Source organism: Bos javanicus, chromosome 15 (genome assembly GCF_032452875.1).
Source record: "Bos javanicus breed banteng chromosome 15, ARS-OSU_banteng_1.0, whole genome shotgun sequence".
Taxonomy (NCBI): domain Eukaryota; kingdom Metazoa; phylum Chordata; class Mammalia; order Artiodactyla; family Bovidae; genus Bos; species Bos javanicus.
Window position 1 is genome coordinate 38,577,746 of NC_083882.1, and position 17,886 is coordinate 38,595,631.

Genomic DNA, 17,886 nt, shown 5'->3' on the forward strand with positions numbered 1-17,886 from the left:
AAAAAAGGACCACAGGTATTTAGTGAGGAGAGCTGGGCTCAGGGAAAAAGATGGCTTTAACATGGTGACGTTGTCCACCCCACACCCTTACCTGCTGCAGAGGCTCTACCTACCCAGGTGTGGAGACAGCCTGCTCCAGGGTGGGGGCACCCTGGAGTCTTGGCGGTCCTGTGAGGTGGGGCTATGTCCAGGGTGCCTGGTGTGTGCTGAACACCAACGGTCCCACTGAGCCACACCTGAGGTTTCCATCTCAGACCCTTCCCCTTGGGAGCCAGGCTCTGACCTGCCCTCTGGCGGGGATGGCCAGGCTGGAGGGCAGCTCATGCTCTCCACGTCCAGGCGCTGACGGGTCTGCTCCAGCCACACCTAACCTCGAGGAGCGTCACCCCCACGGCCTCCCTTGCCGTCGAGACTACACACACTGGATCAGACTCCCTTGGACAAGGAGGGTGAAGAGAAGCCTGAGCCCCACGCTCCTGGGCCACTCATGTTATCCTGCTCTATTTTGCTTTGGGCAGTGTGTAGGGCACTTAAAGCTTGAGAACCTAAGAGAATTTTTTGAAGAAGAATCTGATAATTAACATTGGGAAGGAGAGCCTTCATCACCAACATGAGGGAGAAAAATCAGAATGTTGTTAATCTTGCTTAGCTTCGCTTCGAGGTTGGTTTGGGTTTTTATTTCAATAACACATTGGGGCTGAGGGTTTCCATATGCTTTTCAAAGAGTAAGTATCCACAGGTGCCCAAATTCAGCTCTGGTGGGGGTTTCCCCAGAGCAGATTCAGCTGATCCCAGAGCCTGCCTTCCCCCGGCCTGGGCCCAGCAGCGCTCAGACAGCACCGTCCATGCTCCACAGAAAAGCCCAGGATGTTACCAGCAGGGACAGGAAGAGCTTTGATGCCGACTGAATGGTCTCTGAATTTCAGGAGGGCGGAGACTAGCTGCACTGGCCCACGGCTCTGCCTCAGTCCTTGGAGTTGTTCCTGGCAGTAGGTACCTAGCACATATTTGGGATGAATTGGTGAACTTCTCCTTAGTTGGTGGGTACGTTGCCCAGAAAATCCCACAGCCCCAAGGAAACTATATACAATGAGGAGGTCAGAGGTGCCTCCAGGCTCAGGCCCAAAGATTATAAAGAGCCTCTGGTTTGGAGCACCTAGTCTATAGCCAGGGAAGGATGGGAGGGTGGGAGATGCCTTAGAGGGGACAGTAACTCAGCTTGGCTTGGGCACCCACTGGGTGGGTGAGGCCCCCAGGGTACCCCCTCTCCCCAGAAGCTCAAAGCCTACTCCAAGCTCAAGCTTCCCTGGTTGGGGGCGGGTCCTGCTTTTGGTCAGAAGAAACACTCTGTGGATATATAAACATCCCCACACTCACAGGTCTGCAGGGACAGCATTTCCAAGTTCCAACAGAGCATGTGACACTTCTCCTGGGAGATTGTTTTATTTGTTGACACTGTATCCCTCACTCACTCCTAAGACACATATGCTGAATGACCAAGGGAAACTGCCCGACGTGAAGTCACGTGTGAGAGGTGACCTGTCTCCTGAAAGCCCAAGCTGGACCCTGTGATCGAGGTTTCCTCGCTCATACGAGGTATGCTCAGCTCATACGTGTCCCACACTGAATTCTTTAGCTGCCCCCAGAATACGGCTGTTTCTCCAGCAGCCCCACTGAGCACATCCCCAAGCTGCCTGCATCTCTCCACCTCTCACCCCCTCACAGCTGCCAGGCTCCAAGATCCACTGTGTTCACAGTCTTAGCATCTCTTAAGTCCTTCCATGGTCTCCTCACTGATTGCCCTGGCTCCAGCATCTTCTTACTTTTCCCCAGACCACCCTCCACATTGGTGCAAAACTGACCACATTCACTGCCTGCCTAAACCCTGCAACAGCTCCCCATAACTTCCATGCTGACTTCCTTTTTCTTTTAAAAGTACGAATTCCTTTATTCCTCATCACAACAGTCTAACAGTAAATGTAGGTTGTATGCTTTTATTTTTACATTTAAGTTATCCTTTTTAGGATATATCTTTCATCAGGACTCTGCCGCATTTAAACCTTGTCCTTCTAGTGAGAGGGTAAAATTGTATATGAATCTTATTCAGAGAACTTGGCTGCTTGTAGCAGACTAAAAGAGCATGGAACTTAGGCAGGAAAGTGGAGAGCTTTTCCACAAACACATTTAAACTTCTTTCCAGTACAAAAACATCCACTGTTGCTTTTAGAGATAATTTTACAAATCAGAAGGTCTTACAGGATAGTCCAGCTGAAGTGTCAGCAAGTATTTTAAGTAAATCCCAATGACCTGAAATTCAAGTCCAGACTAGATATTTAGTGTTTTCTTTACTGCAGATATGAAGTCTTTAACCTGAGGTACAGAGTTGTCTTCTAGAATCTGCATGAGGCACAGGGACCTCAGTGGCAGTGACACGAGCTGTAGGAGCATCCAGGAAATTGAACACAGGACCCTCCATCATCCTGGCACAGATTGCAGCTCCTACTGCCAACTGTGACCAGCCTCCTTCCACAATAACAAGGTGACTGGTCTGCATGACATTGGTTTCTCTTGTTTCAATGTCCATCGGTTTGATGGTCTGCAAATGTATCAGCTCATATTCAAGTCCCTCTTTAGATAGCACTGCTGAGCTTCTAAGCAGTGGCTGACAGGTCTGGCATGAGAAGCTATGGCTGCACGTGTACCCTGCCTTTCTAGTTTGGCTTTTCCTATAGGGATCAGATAATCTTTTGACTGCGCTCCTGGGGAAGTTCAAAAGGAACTTTATACATCAGTTCACCTCCAGCACCACCACTGGACTTACCCTGAATGGCAGATTTAATAAGTCCTTTTGCATCCTCTGAATTCTAGGGACTGACCGCCTTCAAGCCTGGGAGGTGCTCATACCAGGCAGCAAAGCACTGGGAGTGCTGGGCAGCTACGCCTGCGGGGGCGCCACTGGGCGCCCTGAAGACTAGGGGCACTGGCTGAAGGCCTCCTGATGCGTAACAGGTCTTGGTAGCTGAGTTTATAACCTGGTAAATGGCTTGCATAGAGAAACTGAAGAGCATAAATTCACAAATGGGCCTTAACCCAGCCAGAACTGCACCTACAGCAATTCCAGCAAAACCCGACTCAGATACAGGAGTATCTATGATCCTCTTATCTCCATATTCTTTCCACAGGCCTCGACTAACCCCATCGTACAGGGCAACTTCTTTCCCAAGTAGAAATACCTTCCCAGCTCTTTCCGTCTCCTCCTCCATACCTTGATTTATAGCCTCATGAACTGTTACCTGCAGTGTGGCCAGTGTGGTCTGGGGGAACCCCTCCTCAGCAGACCAGAGACCTGCTCAAGGAGTCTCCACACCAACCCAGCAACCATGGCCATCCTGACCATGTCCTCTGCCTGCTGCCGAAACCACAGGGATTTCTTAATTCCCAAGTTTCGCCTACATGGCCTGCATCATCTAGTTTTTTCCTTTGATTTTTAATTTCAGAATAATACATGCTTTTTGTGGGAAAATTTAGCATCACAGAAGCACAGTGTAAATGCTGAGCTCTCCACTCTAGCATCTATCCTGCCTTCTGCCACCTCCCTCTCCAGCATGTTACAGTGTGGTACATATCATCCCAGATCTTTTACTATACTTAGGTACAACACGCGTGTGTGTGTGCATGAACATTAGATATGGCCTTTCCCACGAAAACTGCATCATATTGAAATCTCATTCTGCACCATGATTTTTACATTTTCCCCTTACTATCATATCATGAAAAACTTTCCTTGTTGTTACCTGTGACATCAGAGCTTTCCTTTTGTTGATTTTGAGAGTGTTTGAGATTCTCAAACTAGGATAAGCCAGGTCAAGACTAAGAAAAAGGAAATCCAAGCATGAGATCCAAGTTATGAGATACTATCTGATGACAGTCCTTTTGCCCTTGAAGAAATACTTTACTAAAAAAAGTAGGGACTTTCCTGGTGGTGCAGTGGATAAGAATCTGCCTGCCCGTGCAGGGGACTTGGGTTTGATCCCTGATCTAGGAAGATCCCACACGCTGTGGAGCAACTAAGCCCACGCTCTACAACTGCTAAACCTGTGTGTTCCAGGGCCCACAGGCTACCACAGCCGAAGCTCTCACTCCTGTAGCCTGTGCTCTGCAGCAAGAAGCCACCACAGTGAGAAGCCTGAGCACTGCCACGATGAGTAGCCCTCGCTCCCACAACGAGAGAAAGCCCACATGCAGTAAGGAAGACCCAGTGCAACCAAATAAATAAAAAAAATAATAAAAAAAAGTCAATGTGGGTGGAGTTAAGGGGCTACTAGGTTAGCTGGCTGGCCCTGCAGACATACCTCGTATTACAACGAAAGCTTGGTTGTCAAATTGCAACTAATGACATTGATTTTGCCTTTGTAGTATATAACTCAGAAATTGTCGAGGCTCTCCATTAGTGTTTATTTATGGTACTGGCATTCTATCTGTACCTTTTAGAGCCATGGAGGCTCCAAGGATGGTTGTCCATGGGTGCAGGCCTTAGAACAGCTTCTTCCTGTCCGCTGTTTCATCTTATGGTTACATACCATCTGCATGTTTGTGTTATCCAATGAAATAAGAGCACAGGAACCATTTGGAAAAATGTATTTGAGAAACTAAACATTTTTCTTTCTTTTTCAAGAAAAATGTTTCATTCATGTATTTATTTCGCCGCACCTGGTCTTAGTTGTGGCATATGAGATCTATTTCCCTAACCAGGGCTCGAACCTGGGCTCCCTGCATCAGGAGTACAGAGTCTTAGCCGCTGGGCCACCAGGGAAGTCCTGACATATTTTTCTTAAAGTAGAACCAAAGCTTTTCAGGATTGGAGAGAGTCTGGCCTGTTCGCAGCCAAATCCAAGTGCTGTGGAACTTAGTAAATTGGTGGGAAAGCAAAGCCACACCATTTTTGTTTGTTTTAATGTATGTGTAGAATTCTATAGCATGGACGTTCTCTTATGTAGCTGGTATTATTGGTGGATATTTGTTTCTATACATGATGCTCTACTGAACACTTGTGAATGTACTTCTTTATAAGTTCCTATGTCATAAATTTCCAAGAATGATCGAACAATGAAGCAAATTGACAATTTTGGTGGCACCTACCAAACTGTCCTCCAAATGTCTGTACCAACTGATACTTCTTCAAGTACGTGTGTGTGCCAGTGTTTTTGCAACTTTGGGCACACTGGATGCTATCAATCTTTTTCATCTTTACTAATCCAGCAGGCAGGAAAGTAGCATGGTTGTAGTTCGCCCTAGTTATTATACCTGAATTCAAACCCTGACTGCACCGTGACTAGCTCTGTGTCTTTTAGTGAGACTCTGACTTCCTTTAGCTTTCTCATCTCTGAAATGTTGAGTTAAAAAGTGTGTCTACCGCATAGTGTTATTAGGGGGACAAAATTACATAATTCAAGTAATGTGCTAATCCTGTGCCTGTATTAGCATCAATACTCGTTACTATTCTTATTCTTTTTTTATTTAGATAAAAAATGTTGATTTTTATTTATTTGGCTGCACTGGGTCTTAGTTGCAACATGGAGGATCTAGTTCCCCGATCAGGGATCAAACCTGGGTCCCCTGCATTGGTAGTGAGAGTCTTAGCCACTGGACCACAAGAAGAGTCCCTATTCTCATTCACATTTAGGCCACGCTGGTATTAGAACCGATTTATACCGCCTGAGTACAGAGAATGGAGTACCCAGGGACAGCTGCAAAGCCGTGAAGCCTCAGGAGAACATCCCCTTATTTAAAGGTTCGTGTAGCTGGGAGAGCCTTGGATGGGGCACTGGGGGACCAGGTATTTTACATTCTGAAGACTGAAGGACCTAAATTCAGAGCAAGCAACCCAAACTTCAGACTTAAATGAAAAACTCCTTTAACAAGTCTCTAAGGCCCAGAAAGGATCTTTCAAGAATCCTTATAGCCCTTATCCATCTCCCACAGGAGTGTTTTCAAACAAAGTATTTCAGGGCACTCACAGTTCACACCTCATCTGCATGATGTTAGCACTTTCCCAGAACTATGCCAATTAAAATAAAAGTCCTCCAAGAAAGGACAGGGTACTCATGTCCACCTTCACAGGGATGCGTTCTCTCATTTTGCTTTTGTAAACATTGTAATGGTCTTACAGCTGTACTCACACTTCCATCTGCATGAACCAAATGGGAATCACACAGCCTAAATCAGGCCAGGGGCTGAGGTCAGGTTTGGAGAAAGGGGGGTTTGTGGAAACAGGTCTGTGACAGGTCAGAGGCAGAAATCACATGGATATCAAGAGATGTCAAGTCTGAGTAGAGCAGAGAGGCAGAACGTGGCTCTGGGGGGCCAGGGCGGTTTCTCTGAACAAGCCTTACCCCACACTGACCCTCCATGCCCTCCAGAACCAGCTCCAGAAGCAGGAAAGCTCGGTCATCTCATCCACGCTCACAGTAACACGTGAGGCTGTCCCCTCCACCCTGCCTCACTCTTCACCTCCTCTTTGTTCCTATACCTTCCCAGCTCCTATCTTTTGCCTTTGTCTCGCAGTCCTGAACTACAACCTGCTTCCTCATTCTAAGGCCCTCTGATGCTGGAAGGGATTGGGGGCAAGAGGAGAAGGGGACGACAGAGGATGAGATGGCTGGATGGCATCACTGACTGTATGGACGTGAGTCTCAGTGAACTCTGGGAGTTGGTGATGGACAGGGAGGCCTGGCGTGCTGCGATTCATGGGGTCGCAAAGAGTCAGACACGACTGAGTGACTGATCTGATCTGAATGCTCTGGGCAGCACCGAGGCTAAACTTCCTCACCATCGCAGGTCCTGCCCTAGATCAGCAAGAAGAGAAATGGGATGCAATCCACGTCACAGAGCAGAAGGAACGGAAACAAGTAGAAACAAACAATGACCACAGGAATCTGGTTTCTAGGTGCTAGGCACCTTGAGAATTACCTGATATCTAATATCTTGTTCCCTGGAGAAGGAAATGGCAACCCAGTCCAGTATTCATACCTGGTGAACCCCATGGACAGAGGAGCCCGGAGGACTACTGTCTGTCTATGGGATTGCAAAGAGTCAGACATGACTGAAGCAACTTAGCATGCAGTATCTCATTAAATTCTTAGGATGCATCCTCAAGGAAGGTATATACTTTTTAATCCTCAGAAACACATTTCTTTGGCCAAATTAGGTACAGGTTAGTCAGTGCAGGTCCAGAGTTCAAACCTCAGCCTGACTCTGGAGACCACGTTTGTCGGCCTGTGAATGCAGGTGGAGGGGGCAGGAGGGTGAGGCTCTCTTGGAAAAGGCCCCACTCCGGCCTCTTGCCCCCAACATTCCCTGCTCTCCTCACCCCCACCAGGCTTCTGCTGTCCTTCAGGGCATGTCCTGCTGTACCCTGAGTTCTGAAAATTGCAGCCTCATGGGTGGGGGTGGAGGAGGAGGAGGAAGGATTCTCAAACAGTTTCACAATGCTGTTCATGTTAATGCTGTCCTGAGAACTGCTTCTGCCAAAGAAGGGGGCGGACAGGGTCCTTGAGTTGGAGAGACACCACTGCTACTAAAGGGAAGGGAAGCCGATGACCCTAAATGCGTTTCCCCATGTATCAGCTCGCTTCTTAGGAAAACCTTTGGGAATTGCTACCATTTCCTTCTGCAGATGAGGAAACTGAGGGCCAGGGAGGTCACGTGACTTGTAAAGACCATCTGGTAATCATGGTTCCTATACAGACGCGCCTGACTCCAGAGCTCAAGCTCTTTCCACTTTCCCTCACGATTCCTCCTCTCCAGCTCCCTCTCACCACCGCCCCCCCCCCCCACCATTTTGCTTGTTTTTCAGTGAGATCATGGCTGCCCCTGGTTGATAGTTTTCTCCACGGAGCCCTTGCTGTGAGGCACAGGGTCACTCGATTCCCTCTGGAAGGGCAGCGCCTGTCATCTTGCGTAAAGACCCAGTGAGCTGTGTTTGGTTCCATTATTTGCTTCTACCCTTTCCCAGAGTTTCCACTAACCACCCATAAAAAATATCAGTCCTGATGGCTTCCACCTCTGAGGGGGACTTTTTCATCCTTGCATGAGTGTCCTCGTGAAGAGCAGCAGGAAATGAGCCTTTTTATGAGGCGATAATGGAGCCAGAAGCATCTTTAAAATCAATTGTGCCTAACACGTCCTCCCATCATTTCAACAGGTTCTGGGTTTACTGGGTCATAAATAAAAACAGACAGCTCACATTCAGTGAGCTCTACAGTTTGCCCATGGTCTCCTGTGGGCTGTACCATAGTCTTCTGAGGAAGGCAGGCAAGTGGTCCCCCTTTCTCACAGGAAGTGAGTGAGACTCGCCTCTCTCCCTGCCAAAGGTCAGTGCCCAGCTTGTAGCTTCCGTGACCGTCTGACACAGCTGCTCACTCCCTCTGCCTTGAAACACCTTCTGGCCTAGCTCCTGCTGCCTTTTCATTTTCTCCTCACCTCGTTCCTTCTCAGCCTCCTGTGCTGACCCTCTTCATCTTTCTGCAAACACTGAAGTGTCCCTGGCCTCAAGCTCTCCGTGCTCTTCCCTTTTCTAGCCACACTGCCTTAGTGATCTCTCTTGTCCCATGCCTTAAAATATGAGTTACGTATATACTGAAGACGCCTAAACTGCCATCTTCACCTCGTCCCCGCCTCTGAACTCCATCTTGTATACCAGCTGCCTAACACTTTCATCTGGATGTTGAATTGGTATCTCAAATTCAGTGTGTCTGAAACCAAGTTCCTGATCTTCCCCTCCTCAAACCTGTGTGTGTGCTTAGTCACTCAGTTGTGTCCAATTCTTTTGTGACCCTGTGGACAATAGTCCACTAGGCTCCTCTGTCCATGGGCTTCTCTAGGCAACAATACTGGAGTGGGTAGCCATTCCCTTCTCCAGGAGATCTTCTCCACCCAGGCAGCAAACCCAGGTCTCCTGCATTGCAGGCAGATTCTTTACTGTCTGAGCCACCAGGGAAGATGCCCTCCTCTCCAAATCTGGCTTCTCTCATTGTAAACATCGCATTAAATGGCTAAGCCATCCTTCTAGTTTATCAACCTTGATGCTTCTCTCACTCCACATCCGATTCTTCAGCACATCTGTCAACTGCACTTCTAAAATGCATTTTTGAGCCAACAACTGTGTCTCACCATCGTTGGAGCAGGGGCTGGATGGTACCTCCCTGCATCCCTGGCACCATCTTGGTCCAAGCCACGAGGTATCATCATTAACTAGGATTAAATGTGTTGCAACTGCTTCCTGGCTGGTCTCTCTGCCTCTTCCCTCACCTTCTTCCAGGCTCTTCTTCACGCAGTAGCCGCATCATGCCGTTTTTCTTGTCAAAATCCTCTAATGGTATCACGTTGCACAGGAAATGGGGACCTTGGCCATGGCTGCCATAGCCCCTCATGATCTGCTCTGCCTCCCTGTTACCTCACTAGCTTCCTCTTTTATTACTCGCCCTTTTGCTCACTTTGCTCCAGCCACCTGGACATCTCCTCAGATATGCTAGACACACTTAGCACTTACAGATCCCTGAGCCTGGGGAGCTGTCCTCTTAGATACTAGAGCACTCGTTCCTCTGCCTCCTCTAGGTCTTTGCTCAAATGTCACCTTCTCAGTGAGGCCTCTGCTGACCACACGATTCAAAATAGCAATTCCCTGCCCCTTCCTCAACCTGGCACCCTGCTCTCACTTTATCTGATTGTCTTTTCTCCATAACATTTGTCACCATCTGGTATACTAAGATACCCTAGAGGAGGGCATGGCAACCCACTCCAGTATTCTTGCCTGGAGAATCCCCATGGACAGAGGAGCCTGGCAGACTACAGTCCATAGGGTTGCGAAGAGTTTGACATGACGAAGCAACTTAACGCACACAGTATCCTATGCATTTTGCTTTCTTACTTTTTATCTTTTCTACTTTTAACTAGAATAGGCATTTTCTATGGGCAAAGGCTTTGTCTATTCTGCTCACTCACTGCTGTACTATCAGTGTTTAGAGTGCGCTCAATCAATCTTTGCCTTTTTTTTAAAGTTTTTTTTTTTTTTTTGATGTGGACCACTTTTAAAGTCTTCACTGAGTTTGTTACAATATTGTTTCTGTTTTTTTTTTTTGGGCACAAGACAAATGCGATCTTAGTTCCCCAACCAGGGCTCAAACCCACATCCCCTGCATTGGGAGAGATGTCTTAACCTCTGGACCACTAGAGAGGTCCCCATCTTTGCTGTTTGAATGAGAGGCTGTGATGAGGAAGCGTCTGGTGTCTTTCTGAGTCCCAGGACTCTATGGCACAGTGTGGAGCCAGAGCTGAGTAAAGTGACACCAACAGACATGGGCACTGAGCTAGTGGGCACTGGGTGAGCTGTGGCGAGTGCCAACCAGAGACCTGGCACTAATTAAAGGAAGAGGAAGGGATAGGGCCTCCTTAGGACCCACAGTCAGCTGCAAGGCTCTGAGTCTGCCTCAGATGCACGCCCCAGTGACCTAGGCTGACTGTTTATGTGCCGAGAGCCCACCTTGCACCCTGGAAGCTGCTGCCATCATAAGCTACTGTCTGATCAGCTATTTAAAAGCCAGAGAAGGTATCTGAAGCCCATGAACAGACCTGTAAGAAGGTGATGTGGTTTCACAGAAGCATTTCAAATTCAATTTCTTTTCAAACACAGCCTGTAATTCTGATAGGAAAATTGCATAATGCCCGTAGATAATAGTTTTCCCGCAAGATGGTTTTGTGAAAGCAGCTTGGTGTTTCTGATGCAGGAGAGGAAGGGCCCATCAGAGAGAGCTGCCTGGGCCCGCCCACTGCCCTTGCACCCACACCTGTCTCTTGCACTCTGAGGACGGGCATCACCCCATGACCTGAGGGAGAGGCCAGGCTTCTGTGTGCCTCTGTTACCACAGGCATCAATTCAGCTTGTTCTTTGGTGACCAAAGTGCCAATCCTGGGCTTAACCTCCCTTTTGGACTTTCATGTATCCGTTAGGATTATGAAAGTCTGCCTCTCCTCTGATTCAGCAGGGAGCTGAAGGGGTAGATGGAGCCTGTCTGTACTTCCCATCCCAGCCCCTCTTCCCCACCTTCTGCCCTATCTCCAGCACTTAGAAAAACATTAGTCCTGGGGTTGGAGCAGAGAAGTAAAAAAGGGGCCAGGCCAGGAAAGATTCTGACATCAGCCAGGGGAGAGCAGGCTGAGCTGGGCTGTCTGCTTCCAACAGGTGGGGACTCCAAGGAAGTCGGGCTGGAGCCAGGAAGGGAGGAAGAGCCAAGCCAGCACCTATAAGGCAACCTGTAAAGGGCCTTGACCCTAACCCTGCCCCTGGGAGCATCTTGTGGGGGTGTGTGTGTGTGTGTGTCTCTTAAGTGAAGTGAAAGTGAAGTCGCTCAGTCGTGTCTGACTCTTTGAGACCCCGTGGACTGTATCCTACCAGGTTCCTCCAAACATGGGATTCTATAGGCAAGAATACTGGAGTGGGTTGCCATTTCCTTCTCTAGGGGGTCTTCCTGACCCAGGGATCAAACCTGGCTCTCACGGATTGCAGGCAGATGCTTTACCCTCTGAGCCACCAGGGAAGCCAAAGGTGTAGCATTTGACATCGCTTGCTCCTCTTCCCTGTCTCTCCCTCCCCACCTTCCTCTGAAGACAGTTCCCATCTAGTCCTGGGAGCCATTATGAGGGCAGGGGCTGAACTGTGTTCCCCTCTGTGTCCCCAGCACTGGCTGGTCTGGGGAGTGATACAGGGGATGATTAAGAATGAATAATGGATTAGTTAATTAAACAATTAATTAATGACAAGCTAGAGGAAGTCTCTGGTCTTCACTGCCCTCTCAGGGGTTCTTAGGGGCACCCTTGCAAGTGCTATGAACTTGGATGCTGCTGCAGGGCTTCTGAGTAGACAGTGAGGATTCTGCTGACTATGGTGGGGGAGTAAACTGTAGGAGGGCAGGCAGGACCCAGGGAGGCCAGTCAGGTGACACGGGATCATGAGAGAGCAATGGCAGGGGTGGGAAGATGTCAGATGCAAGACATTATTTTAAAGGAAGAAGCAACAGGATCTGCTGGTGGATTGGACGTGGGGTGTAAAACAGAGGGGTCAAGGATGACTCTGAATGGAGGTGTCATGTAGGCAGTTGGATACATGAGGCTGGGGTTCAATGGAGTAGTCCAGGCAGGAGGTGAATTTGAGTCATTAGTGTATAGGTGTTAGTTCTAGAAGGTCTTGTAGGTCATCATAGAACTGTTCAACTTCAGCTTCTTCAGCATTACTGGTTGGGGCATAGACTTGGATTACTGTGATACTGAATGGTTTGCCTTGGAAATGAACAGAGATCATTCTGTTGTTTCTGAGATTGCATCCAAGGACTGCATTTCAGACTCTTTCGCTGACTATGAGGGCTACTCCATTTCTTCTAAGGGATTCTTGCCCACGGTCATCTGAGTTAAATCCACTCATTCCAGTCCATTTTAGTTTGTTGATTCCTAAAATGTCGATGTTCACTCCTGCCATCTCCTGTTTGACCACTTCCAATTTGCCTTGATTCAGGGACCTAACATTCCAGGTTTGTATGCAATATTGTACTTTACAGCATCAGACTTTACTTCCATCACTGGTCACATCCACAACTGGGTATTGTTTTTGCTTTGACTCTGTCTCTTCATTCTTTCTGGAGTTATTTCTCCACTCTTCTCCAGTAGCGTATTGGGCACCTACCGACCTGGGGAGTTCATCTTTCAGTGTCCTTTCTTTTTGCCTTTTCATACTGTTCATGGGGTTCTCAAGGCAAGAATACTGAAGAGGTTTGCCATTCCCTTCTCCAGTGGACCACATTCTGTCAGAACTCTCCACCACGACCCGTCCATCCTGGGTGGCCCTACACGGCATGACTCATAGTTTCATTGAGTTAGATTAGGCTGTGGTCCATGTGATCAGTTTGATTAGTTTTCTGTGACTGTGGTTTTCATTCTCTCTGCCCTCTGATGGATAAGGATAAGAGGCTTATGGAAGCTTCTTGATGGGAGAGACTGAGTGGGAAACTGGGTCTTGTTCTAATGGGCAGGGCCATAACTCAGTAACTCTTTAATCCAATTTTCTGTTGTTGGGTGGGGCTGTATTCCCTCTCTGTTGTTTGACCTGAAGCCAAACTATGGTGGAGGTAATGAAGTTAATGGCGACCTCCTACAAAAGGTCGGGTGCACGCACTTCCCCAATCAGTGCCCCCGACCCTGCAGCAGGCCACTGCAGACCCACACCTCCTCCAGAGACTGGAATGCAAAAGTAGGAAGTCAAGAGATGCCTGGAGTAACAGGCAAATTGGGCCTTGGAGTACAAAACAAAGCAGGGCAAAGTCTAACAAGGTTTTGTTAAGAGAACCCACTGGTCATAGCAAACACCCTCTTCCAACAACACCAAGAGAAGACAACACATGGACATCGCCAGATGTCAATACTGAAATCAGATGGATTATATTCTTTGCAGCCAAAGATGGGGAAGCTCTATACAGTCAGCAAAAATAAGACTGGGAGCTAACTGTGGCTCAGATCATGAACTACTTATTTCCAAACTCAGACTTAAATTAAAGAAAGTTGGAAAACACCAGGCCATTCAGGTATGACCTAAATCAAATCCTTTATGATTATACAGTAGAAGTGACAAATATATTCAAGGGATTAGATCTGATAGAGTGCCTGAAGATCTATGGATGGAGGTTTGTGACATTGTACAGTAGGCAGGGATCAAGACCATACCCAAGAAAAAGAATTGCAAAAGGCCTCTGATGAGGCCTTATAAATAGCTGAGAAAAGAAGAGAAGCTAAAGGCAAAGAAGAAAAGGAAAAATATACCCACCTAAATGCAGAGTTCTGAATAGCAAGGAGAGATAAGAAAGCCTTCCTAAGTAATCAGTGCAAAGAAATACAGGAAAACAACAGAGTAGGAAAGACTAGAGATCTCTTCAAGAAAATTAGAGATACCAAGGGAATATTTCATGCAAAGATGGGCACAATAAAGGACAGAAATGGTATGGACCTAACAGAAGCAGAAGATATTAAGAAGAGGTGGCAAGAATACACAGAAGAACTTTACAAAAAAAAAACCTTCATGACCCAGATAACCACGATGGTGTGATCACTCACCTGGAGCCAGATATCTTGGAATGTGAAGCCAAGTGGGCCTTAGGAAGCATCACTATGAACAAAGCTAGTGGAGGTGATGGAATTCCACTTGAGCTATTTCAAATCCTGAGAGATGATGCTGTGAAAGTGCTGCACTCAATATGCCAACAAATCTGGAAAACTCAGCAGTGGCCACAGGACTGGAAAATGTCAGTTTTCATTCCAATCCCAAAGAAAGGCAATGCCAAAGAATGCTCAAACTACCGTTCAATTGCACTCATCTCACATGCTAGTAAAGTAATGCTCAAAATTCTCCAAGACAGGCTTCAGCAATATGTGAACCGTGAACTTCCAGATGTTCAAGCTGGTTTTAGAAAAGGCAGAGGAATCAGAGATCAAATTGCCAACATCTGCTGGATCATGGAAAAAGCAAGAGAATTCCAGAAAAACATCTATTTCTGCTTTATTGACTATGCCAAAGCCTTTGACTGTGTGGATCACAATAAACTGTGGAAAATTCTGAAAGAGATGGGAACACCAGACCACCTGACCTGCCTCTTGAGAAACCTATATGCAGGTCAGGAAGCAACAGTTAGAACTAGACATGGAACAACAGACTGGTTCCAAATAGGAAAAGGAGTACATCAAGGCTGTATATTGTCACCTGCTTATTTAACATATATGCAGAGTACATCATAAGAAACACTGGGCTGGAAGAAACACAAGCTGGAATCAAGATTGCTGGGAGAAATATCAATAACCTCAGATATGCAGATGACACCACCCTTATGGCAGAAAGTGAAGAGGAACTAAAAAGCCTCTTGATGAACGTGAAAGAGGAGAGTGAAAAAGTTGGCTTAAAGCTCAACATTCAGAAAACGAAGATCATGGCATCTGGTCCCATGGGAAATTGATGGGGAAACAGTGGAAACAGTGTCAGATTTTATTTTTCTGGGCTCCAAAATCACTGCAGATGGTGACTGCAGCCATGAAATTAAAAGATGCTTACTCCTTGGAAGGAAAGTTATTACCAAACTAGATAGCATATTCAAAAGCAGAGACATTACTTTGCTAACAAAGGTCCATCTAGTCAAGGCTATGGTTTTTCCAGTGGTCATGTATGGATGTGAAAGTTGGACTGTGAAGAAAGCTGAACGCTGAAGAATTGATGCTTTTGAACTGTGGTGTTGGAGAAGACTCTTGCGAGTCCCTTGGACTGCAAGGAGATTCAACCAGTCCATTCTAAAGGAGATCAGTCCTAGGTGTTCATTGGAAGGACTGATGCTGAAGCTGAAACTCCAGTACTTTGGCCACCTCATGCGAAGAGTTGATTCATTGGAAAAGACCCTGATGCTGGTGGGGGGGTTAGGGGCAAGAGGAGAAGTGGATGACAGAGCATGAGATGGCTGGATGGCATCACTGACTCGATGGACTTGAGTTTGAATAAACTCCAAGAGCTGGTGATGGACAGGGAGGCCTGGCATGCTACAGTTCAAGGGGTTGCAAAGAGTCGGACATGACTGAGCCACTGAACTGAACTGAAGGTCTTCAAAATAAAAAAATTAACGTAACAATATCATAGAAATTTAGAGAGAGAGAAACAAAAACAAAAACCTGTAATCCCTCCATCCTAATTTAGCAGCTATCATCAGTGAGTATATTCGTTTCTGTATTTGTGTCTTTGTCACGTAGTTGAAATCATAGCTCACACACACATTTTCTTTATCCTTGCCATTTCCTTGTATCATGGGAGCCAGACTATTATACAAATAGATTGCTATACAAGTCATTCTGTGCCTTGCTTTTTAATATAGCATATTTTAGAGATAATCTCACCACCAGTATAACTCTTTTAATGAAGAGCCCAAAGACCACATACAAATATAAAAATAAACATGTATATACTTTTGGTATCTTTTTTTTTTTTACACCGATATATAGTATTTTGGGCTCTTTATCTATTTGTATAATAATCTAGTTACAAAGAAATGTAAATATATAAAGAAAATATATGTGCATATGCTTATGCATATGCTTATGTGTGCGTGCGTGTGTGTGTGTGTGTGTGTGTGCACGTGTGCGTGCATACTTTTATTTCCATTCACCTAAATTATCTCTGGAAGGAACATAAGAGCTTCACAAAGACAAGGTACCTCAGGGGAGAGGAACTGGGCAACCAGGGAGCAAGAACTACTTTTCACAGATTAACCGTGCTCTGCTTTTGAATTTTGAACCATCCAAGTATATTGCCATTAAAAAAAGTCAGGAGGAAAAGCTACTCCAAGGCTGCTCACTGTGGCTTTCTCATCTGGAGAAATACCCACGAAGGCTTTGGAGGGAGCATTTGTGAGACAAGCACGGAGGGCAAATGTGGTGGGAAGGACATCTAGAGGTGGTGGACTGGGAGCCAGGGCAGCAGCCGAGAAGGCGGGAAGAGGGGACTGAAGTGCCCGCAGAGGGACGGAATTGATAAGACATCTGATGGGTTCCTTACTTGACTGTTTTAAAGGCTGTTGGATTTTGTTATCCTTTGGTAGTGTTGTGTAGTTGCCAAGTTGTGTCTGACTCTTTTGAGACCCATGGACTGTATCCGACCAGGCTCCTCTGTCCATGGGATTTCCCAGGCAAGAATACTGGAATGGGTTGTTAAACCTTCTTATTTTTAAAATAAAAGCTGTTTCAAAAAGAAACAAGAATTGATTTGCACACCAACATCTCCCTCTTCTCTCTCCCCTCAGAGACTGTCAGCCGGTTTTGCTGGGTCCTTACATATAATAACATTTTGCTTCATCATCTCCCTCCATCTACTGATTTCCATAAAAAGCTTTCAAATTATTAAGTAATGAAGCTCTAAATGACCTGGAGGAGGGAGAAGCCAGCTGCCTCAAGGTGCTCAGCACGTTAGCATCAAATCAGTTTCCAGAAGTGTCGATCTCTTAAACGGTGCTATTTAAATGCAAAGGAACAGCTTGATCAGCTGTAAAGCTTAACTCTTTTCATTCCTGAGCCCCCCAAATACTCACAGAGGTTTGGGGAGACACTGGGGACGGAAAAGAAATTGTGTGTCTAGTGGACATGGAAGGCGTGTCCCTACCAGGAAATTAGGGTCACACACACACAGCTGGGCTCTGCCAGACTTCCCCTGGTAACAGAAGTTTCCCTGACAGTGAAACTCCCCTTCTAGTTAGTTATTACTGTAACATCCTGGAGCAGGGGCTAAAAGCTGGTGTGGTGGAACAAGGCAGACCCAAGTCCATACCTTGGCTCTGCCATTTATGTGCTGTGTTAGTTTGGGGAAGTTGCTCATCCTTTCTGAGCAGATATCTCAGTGTGTAAAACATGTATTTATTGGGTTCCTTCTATAGTCAGAAACTGCGCTGGGCAAGGGGCATGGGGCCAGTGGATAGGTGACACAATCCTGCTCTTGAGAGGCGTGCCCACTAGTGGGTGAAGATGATGATGGAAAGGCAGCCGTTTAAAATACAGCCATCCCAGGAACTTCTGTGGCAGTCCAGTGGTTAGGACTCTGTACTTTCACTGCTGAGGGTGCGAGTCTGATCCCTGGTTGAGGCAGGAGATAGATGGGCCCCAGGCTGAACTGTCTTCCCTGTAGAAGAAACACCATAATAGCAGGAACTCCATAAAAGCAAGATGATGGAAGAGGCTGGGCCCTGGCCAGATAAAAGACCACATATTTCCCATTTGTGAAGTTAAGGAGAGCTTCCTGACCACACATGTGCAGAAAGGCTCCTT

The 17,886-nt window shown here is 46.7% G+C and overlaps 1 protein-coding gene, 1 non-coding gene and 1 pseudogene across 2 annotated transcripts in view; all 3 read right to left on the bottom strand.

Moving 5' to 3' along the window:
- SPON1 (spondin 1) overlaps positions 1 to 17,886 on the bottom strand; it is a 309,877-nt gene that overhangs the window by 20,634 nt on the left and 271,357 nt on the right. The gene's annotated exons all lie outside the window — the stretch shown is intronic.
- LOC133261921 (pyruvate dehydrogenase E1 component subunit beta, mitochondrial-like) lies at positions 3 to 14,319 on the bottom strand (annotated as a pseudogene).
- TRNAR-CCU (transfer RNA arginine (anticodon CCU)) lies at positions 4,741 to 4,813 on the bottom strand. Its single transcript has one exon. It is a non-coding gene; the product is annotated as a tRNA-Arg (tRNA).